The sequence below is a fragment of the Sphaerodactylus townsendi genome, linkage group LG04, assembly GCF_021028975.2.
Source record: "Sphaerodactylus townsendi isolate TG3544 linkage group LG04, MPM_Stown_v2.3, whole genome shotgun sequence".
In the NCBI taxonomy this organism is placed as follows: Eukaryota; Metazoa; Chordata; class Lepidosauria; order Squamata; family Sphaerodactylidae; genus Sphaerodactylus; species Sphaerodactylus townsendi.
In genome coordinates, this window is record NC_059428.1 from 71987002 (window position 1) to 71998420 (window position 11419).

Consider the following 11419-nt stretch of genomic DNA (forward strand, 5'->3'; position numbering starts at 1 on the left):
AGAGGTGGCACTCAGAGCCCTCTCTGTGGGCACGCACAAACAGAGTTCATCATGTGGGGGGGGGGAATTGCACCCCCACATCTAGGCTGGCCTGGGCCGCTGGGCTCGATTATTAGCATTACACCTAAGACCTAGTTTTGGGGAAGCAGTATAGGTAACCCTGTTAAGCACTGTTAAACCCCACTGATTTTCATGCAAAGAACTAAAGCGCGATCCTTTACCTAGGAGTAAGCTCAGTTGCTGGCAATGTGGTTTGCTTCTGAGTAAACCCTCCTAGGGTCGTGAGTCACCCATTCAAGAGTTGCATGGTTGCTTCCAAAAGGTGCAAAGCTTTTCACCTTCTACCCAAACCTCAAGCTTTACCTCCCCGAAAGTAACGCATCACTTCAGGAGCCAACCATTTTTTTCTCCTAAACTAAAACCCTCAGGGGTATTCACAGGGTTAAATTCGTCAGGTTGGCACTTTCTATGATAAATAACACGTTTGGTTCTTTGGGTTGCAGTTTGGGCACTTGGTCTCAAAAAGGTTCGCCATCACTGTCATAGTACAAAACTGTTTGTTGTTGTCTTGCATTTCTGCCCTGTGGAGCAAGCTGGGTAGTTTCCAGTTTGAATGACCTGTCAAAGTGATTGACTATACTAACATAATTACCTTTTTTATCCTGGTGTGGCTATTAAAAAAAACACAAAGACGCTTCAACAGGAAAGTTAGCTATTCTATCAAATACAAAAGAAACCCAGTTTCTCTGCTTCTAGACTCTCATCAATCTATGGTATGAAATGACCAATAGAGAGTAGTTACAGGAAGTATTAAAAAGAGAGGTTGAATGTTTGCATTTAACAGCTTGCTTATTACCACAAAACCCCCTAATGTCTTTATTTATTTGTAGAAGATCTAGAATGTGCTAGAGTCCCCTATGACTAAGGGATTTTTCCTCTAGTGTAATTAAGACTTCCTTGCTCATTCATAACCACAACCACAAGTTTAAACTGTTCTCTCTGTTCTTGAGAATTTCATCTTTGAAAAATGCACTGAACTTCATTTCCTGCCAAATGCAGGGCTGAGTCCTTCTCAAGCAGTTTCAGTCCAAGACAGAACCCAACCCAGGTATGTGACTAAGTCCTTAGTCATATAAACATGTTATATTAGTAATTGTCATCACATCAAGACAAACATTGTATAGCTTCCTTTTAAGCCCAGTATCCTCAGTGCTTCATAACTGACATACAAACCCTTCATCTTTCTAAAACCAAAGCTCAAAGAATAGAAACCCTAAAGCCAGAGCTATTTTTTCTTAAACAAACTATATTAGTATCCCATCAGATATAATTCTGTGGAAAAGTTAATTCAAGAAAAATATGTTGTGAGATTAGAATCTTTTCCATATCTTCGAGATTTATTCTATTCTTTGTAGCATTGCAGACCTGAGAAATCACAAGTAGAAACATAAAGACTTTCATGACATTTTGAACCAGTTTAATGCAATAAAGGTTTCGACAATTTTTGTGCTTCTCTCTTACCTAATTACTAATAATGCAGTTCAGTTCTGTTGGCTGCTGGATCACGTGCTGGACCTTTACTCCTGACCACTGCACCTCAAGATTAACTTGCAGTTGGTCTTTTTTGTTCAAGGTCTTGGCAAATACAGATTTTGGAGAGAATTCTATAAAATGGGTGAAATTGATTTATATGTCAGCTCAAATCATTGTTAATGGAGCTTTGACAAAACCATAAGAGATGCATAAAGGGACAAGACAAGGTGGCCACCTGTCTCCTCTCCTGTTTATGCTAGATCTTGAAGTACTGAATAGAGAGCTAGAAGGCAGTGAGAGGATTGGAGGTATAAAAGTTAAGAAAGAGGCTTATAAATTAAGAGCATTTACTGAGGGTTTGGTGTAGGTTTTAGAAAAAACCCTTAAAGGGAGCTGAATTCTTGGGTTTTTAAATTAATAAACAGAAAACATAAGATCTCATAATATGAGATCACAATATCAAAAATAGCTGATGAGTAAAACAGGTATTAAGTCTGAAAAAAGGTGAACTATCAAGCTACGATGTTGACAAATGTGAATTGTATGTTATTCAAAAATAACTAGGTCAAACATGGAAAGAAGTTTAAAAAAATTTGTCAAGGAGGAACAAACTTCAGTTATCACTGTTGGGAAGAATTGCTGTGATTAAAATAAATATATTACTAAGAATGCTATTTTTGTCTGAAACAATACCAATACTGACAACTGATACTCCATGTAAACAATGCAGAAGTCTTAAAGAGAATTTTTATAAGATGGTGTAACAGTGATATTTATTACTAGAGAAATTGGCAAAAAAAAGTATTAAAATCTCCCATATGTTTGTTGGAAATGTGAACATTCAACTGACTGGCAAGGCACAGATTAAATATAAAATCTTGCAAGATGCAAAGGAAAGAGGTCTAGGTTCACCTGATCTGAAATTATATTTTGCTGCCTGCTGTGGTTTGATTGAAAGAATGGGTTACGTTATGAAACAGAAGATTGCTGGAACTAGAGGGATACAGTGTAAGATTTGGAGGGCATGCTTATTTATGGTTTGGCAAAATTAAAGTCAACAAGGATTTTAATAATTATTGTATTAGGTATGTCATACTGAGAATATAGAACAAATTGAAATTTAGACCCGCCCATGCTGCCCTCTGACCTCCAGGGGTTGGAGGACAGTGAGGGAAGGTCTCAGCAGTCCAGTAGAGCGACGCAGGACGACGAGGTGAGTGGGGAAGATGGGGAAAACAGCAGAAAGCACCCTGGTGGTGCTGTTCGCACCACGCCAGCGGGAACACGCTGTTTTCCAAAAATCTCCCTCCAGGAGGGAGGTTTTTGGAGGCGGCCTGATGCCGCTCTGGGGGAGGTGGAGGGGAGCCCGGTCGGCGCTGCTGCATTTCAGCAGCGTCGCCTGTCCGAACAGCTCCCTGGGGACTGTGTTTTTGCCGTCCCCAGGTCGCCGTATTTGGCCAGTGCGGAAAGGGCCTAACAATCTTCCAATACTTCTCGTATTCCACTTTTTCCGTAATTGCTAGAAAAGATGAATAGGGAAAGTAAATTTGGAAGAAGTGCCTCAAAATGCAGGGAGCTTTTATTCAAACCTCTGTGGAAAGAGCCGAGGCTATAGATTAGTGATGAAGACATGCTTTGCATACAGAAGGTCCCATGTTCAGTCTCTGGCATTTCCAGTCAAAGGATTTCGCCGTGTGGTGGAAAAAATCCTGCTGTCACAGCAACCCTAGACAGAACTTGATTAGATGGGCTCAGTATTAGACAGGCTCATATGTTCACTGAAAATGTTATGATCCTAGAAAGAAGGAATTTATGTGCCAAAGAGGAGAGACATTTTCGTCCACCTCTATTCTGTAGCACGTATCTGGCCTGTTTATATCATAGAAATGATACAGCCTGATTTTCATTTAAACTAAAGGCACACCTATGTTATTCTAGCAGTAATAAGTTGTCCCCTAATGGTCCCTTTATCTATTTTATTAGTAGAATATAATAATAGGCACTTAATTGGACAAGGGGGAATGGTACAAACTGCAGAGAGCTAGCTTAATTTTGGTAGCATTCTTACCTTAAATGAAAAGAAAAACAAATATATATGTGCTTTGATTTATGGAATTGAGCTCATTCCCAGAACACACACACCCTCTACCACATGATGGAGCAGAAGAAACATGTCCAGACATGAGGCTTGCGTATTACCTGGGGCAATGGATGCCTTTGCTAGGAAGAGCCAAAGTACTAAAGACTCATGGCCAAAAAGAGGGGAGGAAAAATTTGAAATCCTTGACATGGAATCAAAGCTTTTGTGAGTACAGATTGTCTTGAGCCTACATAACAGAAATATATTGTTCAGTTGTCAGAACCAAGATGCATATCATTCACTCAACTTCCATGTTCACATCAGTCAACATGCAATCTTTTCTTTTATTTATGACTATATCAGTAGAAATTCATAGCCAAACACTTGCATTTGTGTATCAGCTACATGAACTGAAATGGAAAAGGTAACAGACTTCCAAGCCTTCTGTATGGATGGTACTAGGATTTGGCATGGTTGGACAGATAACTAGAGTGTAGGCTTAGATAGTCAAGGCCAAAACCTGGCACACTTCCTATTGCATTCTTCCTAGTGCTCAGGTAATGATGAGAATGGCACAGCTTATTCAGGTCTCTTGTGAACAAATTGTGGGTCATCTCTCCCCCTTGAAAACATATACAGGAAGAATATGCTGTACTATACTTTGATTGTATTTGTTGATTGAAAATAAATGAAATAATCCACAATTTCATTTACAGCAACAGCTGGATGTTCAAAAAATATTAATTTCACAGAGAACTCAAAACAATGCTTACAGCATGTTTACCCATTAGAAGATATGTATCCTCATTAAAAGATATTTACCCATAATTAATAGGTAAACATGTTTACCCATTAAACCATTACCCATTACCCACGCTTACAGCATGTTTACCCATTATGTATTCTCTTTGAAATACAAATAATCTGAACAGCAGGATTACTTGGTCTTAAGGATGCTGAAACAGGGATCTTGATTACAATTTATCATGTTCAGGAAAGTCTTTGAAAGGTAAGCTGAATCAGGGTGTAAATTCACTTTAAACAACAGAAGTTACTGTTGACGGAATGTGATTGGCAACATTCTGGGAATCATTCTTTAGGTATTCAGAATTAGACAGCACTGCTATTTGGGGGAATGTTCTTCTTGTCATCTAATGTATTATATGGGTAGGACTTCAAGGAGAATGGAGACGAGGAAGACTCATGTGATAGGCCATCTTCTCTGCAATCCTATGCATGTTTACTCTTTGTTCTGTGAGACTTACTGCCAGGTAAAGACACATAGGTCATTAGTCCTGGAGCACCATCTTATACATATTTACCTAGGAGTTAAGTATATAGGATCACACTATTCAAAATACTTGTAGCTATGTGGGAACTTTTCATGGAAAAATAGTTTACATGCAGTTGGGAGAATATATAACCAGAGAAGAAGGGTGCATTTGATGAAGATCTGAAGAAATAAGACAAACATTCAGACACTGATTGAAATAACCAGTCAGATCTTTCACATTTACATTTCTTAGTATTATATGTATTTGAAATCAGCCAGAAGGCCACCATCCTTGATTTCTCCCAGATTTAAATTTTATTTCACAGGCAGATCCTTCAATGATGTTGTACGAATTCTGTTTATGGGCACAGAAATGACAAAGTTAGTGATAATTTAGAGAATCTAGCAGATAGATATTTGTCCATTATCATTTTCCATTAGAGTTGCCCTACGTTTACAAGATGCTTGGTATGAAAAAAGCATAGAGATATAGGTAGTAGCCCAGGCCGTTTCCGCACGGAGGCGGAAACGGCTAGGTCGGCGCATTTTGCGCCGACCCGACGACACTGGGACCGTCCGCATGGACGGTCCTGTGGAAACAGCCGGGCAGCCGGCACCAAAGGAGCTCGCCGGCGCCCGGTCGATTGCTTGAACCTTGCCTCCAGCATGTCATCGAGGTTTGGGGACACGCCTCAGTGGCCCTACACGCCTGCCTCCAGCTGGGCGCAGGGTATGGGGGCGTGTCCCCAGGCCTCGGCGATGCGGCGGAGGCCCAGGGACAAGGTAAGTGCCAGGGTGGGGAGGCGGCCCCGGGGCCGCTTTCGCCGCTCAGCTTAAGTAGCTGCTTCGGGGCAGCGTTTCCCCAACAAGAGCGCTTCCGAGCGCTCTGGGGAAACGCCGGCTTCGGGCCGGGCGGGCGGCGTGAGGGCGGCGCGGCTGCGATACAGCTGCGCCCCCTGTGCGAATGGCGGCCTGGAGATGGCGTTTTTGCCGTCTCCAAGCCACCATTAAATGCCCGTGCAGAAACGGCCTCAGATTATTGATCCATCTAGCTCAGTGCTGTCTTATTCTGTCAGAGATTCCAGGATCTCAAGCAGAGAAAGGTGCTTCTCAAAATATTCATCCTTTTAGCTGCAGATCTGGGGATTTGACACTGTGATCTTATGGGGCTTGAATGTTTTATGTGCATTACAGCTGCTTTACCATAGAAATATGGAGAATGGATTGTGGTTCACTAGTAAAGCAGATAAAGTTTTTCACTGGCACAGAGATCTCAGTCATCACTTGATCGTGAAAAGTCAAGGTACATTTGCAAGGGCAATTTCAAAGCTCGGCAACCTTGTTTTCTGTGTGAATTCATTTGCGGTCTTAAAGCATGTTAAAATCAACAAAACTATTTTCATTCCAATTAATTAGAAACTAGTTTAATAAATACCAGCAGCAGTTTACATAGGTACATCAATCAGAGTTGTCATGATTCTTGGATGTTTGTTAATAACCATCACTAAGAAAAAACATTTTGTGAACCAAAGATGTAACCTGCAGTGATAACTGTTTTCATAGTAAGTCTATCCTGTTTCCTCTCCTTTAGATTGTATATGTGAAGGGAAGGGACCAAAAATACTAAGTTCGGTGTTTAAAAATTGCGTGAGCAGGTAGACTGGAGCTACTAGCATAAAGGAAAGGCCATCTAATAATCTGTGGCTGCTGAGTCATTGAGTGAAGATACTGCACGTCCACTTCCATGAAGATGATGCCACCAGATGATGCTTTTGAGAATCAAAGCTGCTGGTGTCTATTGGTTAGGTACAGTGACTTCTAAGGGTGATGTTAGCACCTTAACTTTGTGTTCTTGCTGCTTACAATACCTTCAGTTCTGTTTTATAGCACTAATAAAAACTGCATAATAAATGTTAAATTAAAAGAAGAAATATCCATGTGGAAGCACTACTAGCATCCCATGCCCAAGTGAACTCTGCTTCATAATTGCATCAGGCTTTACTACTGAGGCGGTACTGCAGAACTAATGCAGACTATATTATAAAGCCTCAGTGACTGTGATGATTGCAATGGACAGGAACAGTTTGGTTTGCATTTCCTTGCCTTTCTGTGTGTAAATAGTTCAAACAGTGTGCCTTACCTCTGCGCTGGCAGAGCATTTCTGCAAAATTGCCCTGGTTATAAAACTGAGAAATGCTTGGCAAAGAGTGGGAGAATGAGGAGGCGAGGGCTTTGTGTTAGATTGGTTCATGTGTAGGAGAATGAAGAGCTGCAGAAAGTGAGGGTGTCAAGAGGAATCTCACATTCATCATTTTTAAAAATCTAATATGTACTCCCATTTCTCTCTATTCAGTACATTAATAGCAACATCTTCAGGAAGGGATGTTTAGCTGCTGCTTCTGCTGCATGTATTTTTAACTCTAAAACATGAAATACCCCACTATTACAAGTTAAAACAACCCAAAGTAAAAAGAAACAATTTCCCCTACTCTTATCAGATAAGGACCCAGACTCTACCAGCTGTTGCTGAATTCCTCTCACTGGTATTAAAAACTAAGGCTTGTCAAAAACTAGAACAAAATGGCTGAGCTGTACAACTATTAATCCCCCTTTTATAATGTATTGGTTTTACTGTTCAACAAATTTTGATTTTAATTTATTTTTGTATGCCAATAAAGGTATTCAAATACTGGAACTCTAAAACATGAAATACATTAAATACTGCAACAGTTAATTTAAATGGAATTATATTAGCAGTACAGCCTCAGTAGTAAAGCCTGATGCAGTTACGAAGGAGTTAAGTATTTTGTGTACACACACTCACATGAATGCTTGAAATTCCCATGCAATGCAATTGATCGCTCCCCATATGGCTGGATATTTGTCCCAAATACCTGGTGTTCAAAAAATGGCATGATAATTAAGGAAGTGAGGAAGTGCCACAAATCACAAAACATGCCCATACGTTGTTGCTTTTGCAAATTACTATAGAACAGTTTGTACAATAAAATAATTTAACACTATCCTCCCCAGGTAAATATATTAATTTTTTAGAATAATTGCAGATGCCATACTCTCTAGCTTTTAATTTTCCCCCAGATTTTGTAATTTGATACAGAATATGAAAAAGATAAAATAAGTATGTACCTTCATCAGGAATCAAGCTGTTTGGATTCTGTTTGCCCAGAGAAATTCCATTATTAATATATGCAGTCCATTTGTCAGGAAATAAATAGGTTCTTTAATGAATGAGAACTCTGAAATGAATGTCTCCGGGTCTTTTTTTTTAATACACAGCACCCTTGGTTGTTTATTATTCAAGCCCACAACTGTGATAAACAAGAATTTAAAGAGTCGCCTGTTGCTATGTTTAATCTCCAAAGGGCCTTCTTGACCATTTTTCTCTCCGGAACGGAGGTCACTAGAGAAGCATGTATCCAATACACACTCATTCTCCAGCCAAAAGGGCTTTGGGTAATTGATGTTTGTCATTTAGTTACATGCCTGGTACTAATTATCAGTTTGTCATCCTTGACTCACAGGGGCTCTTTGCTTTCTGAAAAGGATATAACTCTCAGCTGACCATGGAAAAAATGTAACATGAAATTCATTCCTTTCCTGATAGCACCAAAGATGAGAAGCCAGCAAGTTGGAACAACTTGCTGAGGAAGTCCTGTCATTTCCAGAAGGAAGCATGATTCACTCTGCAGGGCATTTTTTGGAGCCTGAATCAGAGCTGTCGAGGAAGTGAGTTCTTGGATAGCTCAGCCTGAAACATCACATGACTTGGGGTTAATTGTGACTTCTCCAGTGAGTACTTGCTGCAACTTTGTGCAGAACAGTTAAGTGGCAGAAACTCAGATTACAAAGCAGGATGAAGCAGCAGCAGAAAGTAAGACAGGCAATGCAGCTGCAGAGGAAGCAGCAACTCATGGATCCTTGAAAAATAATATTTCTTATTGATGAGGTACAGATTTAGAGAATACATCTCCACATATTGTTAGGAGGTGCACAGAAGAGACTGTTGCTTCACGCTGATGTGAAGCAGAAGTGTGAAATAAACAGATCCTCCAGATTACGTAAAATTCGAAACACCACACTGCAAAATCTTGAGTGAGAAAAAAAATGATAAAGCACGGCATTACTTTTTGCTCTGTCCTAGCTGATTTTTTAAAAATCTTAACCACTAGATATAAAAGGTTTTTAAGATGTGGGATTAGGTTGATCTGGAGGAGTTGGGGGGAGAACGTCTTCTAAATCTCTACAGCATACATAATGGTTTCCTCAACTTGAGTGACATCAGTTGCCACTGTTATGTTTCAAATACACTTGCAATTTTTCTTTGTTAACTGCAGTGTATACTTCAGAATTGTCAGGGTCTCTTCCCCGCCCCCTGCTCTGCATTAAATGAGAGAGCAAAATTAGAATACCAGGCAAAATTTACAGTTTTCTTTTCTCCTGCAATTCTTCCACAGTACTGTTAAAGAGCGATATTTAATAAGGTAGGGTTTTTTCCTTTGCTGCTGCTATTCTCAGTAAAACTCCCCTTTTTTTGTTCTATGACTTATTTTGGTGATTTACGGGGCTCCATGTGATTCCAATCCCAAAAAGTGCAGTAAAGTGCTCCCCATCCAAACAGGTAGGGGGAAGTTGCAGCCCTTTCATTCACCCCTCTAGTTGTCTCATTTGCCTTTCCCCAGGGCTGTACTGTGTTACCTTCCTGGTGCTCATTGTGTGTCTGGGACAAACTTTGGCTAGCTACTTGAGGTGAGTTAGGTAATCTTTTTTTTATGAAACCCCCCCCCCCCCACAACTGCATTTTTGTTTTGTAGAAATTCACCCAACCTAACCTTATTTCAGTGTTTTGCGTGTGTGGGTGTGTTTAAGACCCAAGTAGTGACTTCCCATTGTAAAACCTGACTAAAGTTTAATTGAAACTAACCTTGAGATGGAATTTGAAAAGCTTTTGAAAAGTATAAAGAAGCTGTATTAAGGTTTTCCTGACTCTTCTACAACAACTTTTCAGTATTTGGAAAATGGAAGTGAAGGACAGCCTATGGCATTATTTTTCTAAAACCACCTGGCTTCTATTGTTTACCATTGCCACTTCAATAGAAGCAAAATAAATGCATTGTCTGCTCTTGCACAGACAAATTTTTTTTTAATTTGTTTATTCTAATTTGGTGGCAATTTAAATATTTCAGATTTTTTTGCAAAATTGGGGAGGCCCTCAAGTTTGCAGAAAAGTCTGTTTAGTGTCATTGTGTTTCCAATCCATTGATTTAAGTATCTGCAGATGGGTATCACACCTTGCTACCAGATCTATCTTTTGCCCACACACCCCAACCCATCACCAGGCCCAAAGAACAAAGAGAAAACTTTTAATAACTTTAAAATAAACCAATTACCCTGTTTTCCCGAAAATAAGACATCCCCGGAAAATAAGCCGTAGTAGAGGTTTTGCTGAAGTGCTAAATATAAAGCATCCCCCGAAAGTAAGATGTAGCAAAGTTTTTGTTTGGAACCATGCCCGTCGAAGAGAACACCAGAACATGCAGCTGTGGAGCGGAAAAATAAGACATCCCCTGAAAATAAGACATAGCGCATCTTTGGGAGCAAAAATTAATATAAGACACTGTCTTATTTTCGGGGAAACACAGTAGTTTAAACCAGTTGAAGATCCAGGAAGGCAGAGAGGCAGGATCCAGTGCAGTTCTAGTTGCAAGACTCTTTACAGGCAATAGTAGCAGTCCTCCAGAAGCCCAGAGCAGCAATTGAAGCCAAGTTTAGCAGTGCACATGCTCCATGTAATAGAGTCTGGCTGCTCCAAGGGCCCACTTTTATGCTTCTAGCCCACGCTCAAAAGAATTTTAAAGAAAACCAGCCCTGAAACAACTCCTGTAATTGGATAAAGATCACTGCTCCTCCAAATGTGCAATCCTATTTGCCACTGCCTCCTTCCTACCACCCTAATGTTCCCTGTAAAACCTGCTATGGGGAAAACAAGGTTGTTGGACTTTACCTTTGATGCAAACAACTTTGTAAAAGAACCATTGTGATTGGGTAAACATTACAGCTCCCTCTAAGGTGCTCTCCTATTTTCCTTTCAGAGATGCCTCATCCCCCCCCCCAACTTCCTGTTGCCCTGGAAACCAGCCCAAAGGTGGAGAATAGGGCATAGGACAATCTTTTCCCTTTTTGCTGCTGCTATTTGACATTCCTGAATAAAGACATTCCTGAATAACCTTAAAGATGCCAGTAAGGGTGTGGTGTGTTTTTTGGTCTTTTTTCCCCTCAGCTCAGATATACTGAATGCACATCTGAACATTGGGCTTTAAAAGTCAATACTAGCATAGTCCTTATGATCCACACTAGTCAACACTGACTGCAGCATTCTGTACCAATTATAATTTGCAAACAGTCTTCAAAAGCAGCCATATGTGAAGTGCATTGCAATAATCTAATCTAAATGTTACCAGAACATGCACCACAGTGGCATGCTACTTCCTGCCCAGAAAGGCCCACAGTGGGCT

General features: G+C 40.3%; 1 long non-coding RNA gene across 2 annotated transcripts; it reads left to right on the forward strand.

The window, feature by feature from the left end:
• Positions 1-3054: 3054 nt before the first annotated feature.
• On the forward strand, positions 3055-11138 carry LOC125430560. Of its 2 annotated transcripts, XR_007244188.1 has the most exons (4): positions 3055-3838; positions 8512-8633; positions 9587-9653; positions 10997-11138. It is a non-coding gene; the product is annotated as an uncharacterized LOC125430560 (long non-coding RNA). The 2 variants fall into 2 exon arrangements; XR_007244187.1 differs by having other exon boundaries at positions 8512-9653.
• Positions 11139-11419: the final 281 nt, after the last annotated feature.